This window comes from Oncorhynchus masou, chromosome 27 (genome assembly GCF_036934945.1).
Source record: "Oncorhynchus masou masou isolate Uvic2021 chromosome 27, UVic_Omas_1.1, whole genome shotgun sequence".
Classification (NCBI taxonomy): Eukaryota; Metazoa; Chordata; class Actinopteri; order Salmoniformes; family Salmonidae; genus Oncorhynchus; species Oncorhynchus masou.
The window spans coordinates 5,863,030-5,864,070 of NC_088238.1; positions in this window are offsets into that span (position 1 = coordinate 5,863,030).

A 1,041-nucleotide genomic window follows, 5' to 3' on the forward strand; every position below is an offset into this window, starting at 1 on the left:
TATTTCATGTAATTCATAGATTGGAAATGTTAAATAAACTCAACTCCACAAATGACAATCCTTGTGTACAAAACCAAATCAAGACGATTGGGAAAAGCAATGGAAAATGTTTCTTTGTCAACGCAGCTCCGTTCGTCGGCCTAATCGCTCTAATCTGGAAGGAAGAACATTAATAGTGATGAAGCCCGGCGGCCGTTTATAAACCATCCAAGTCTAGATAAATGAACTAATAAACTGTATGTCTGGTGAACTGAACTGTGGCTACAATAGAGCTATTTCCACACACACGCACGCACGCACGCACACACACACACACACACACGCACGCACGCACGCACGCACACACGCACGCACGCACGCACACACACACACACACACACACACATCCGCACACACACACACACATCCACACACACGCACGCACGCACACACACACACACACACGCACACACGCACACACATGCACACACACACACACACACAAAAACATGCTGTCAACTGAATGCCACCCATGTTTCCATCAAGTATGTTATATTTTTATAGAGAGTTTATTTTACACAACAATCAACTCAACATGGCCGCCACACTTTGGCTTACATCATTGTGAAGAAACCCATGAAAACATTACATAACCACCTCCATTTTGAATGAAAGAACTACACCCAGAGAACTACCCGATACCAGATAACAGATTGTACTGGGTGTCTATTTTCAACTTGACAATACTGTAGACTAGAGACTGCTTGTGGCAAGATGGTGGATTTAATTACATCTGCCGAGCATCAGGTAAAAACCCATGAAAATACGAAGGAACCACCTCCATCTTGAATCAAGGAAATGCAGTCATGTTTTAACCTGACAATACTGTAGACATGACTAGTTAATGGGGTATTCAGATAACATCTGTCTACTGTTGTTGTTGAGTGAAGACAGCAGATGTGTTCTACTGAGTAAATGTCTTGACTGTTACTTCACAGACGACTGGACAATGTGCCTCTCTCCATGTCTCTCTATCACTCTCTCTCTCCCTCCCTCCGCCTC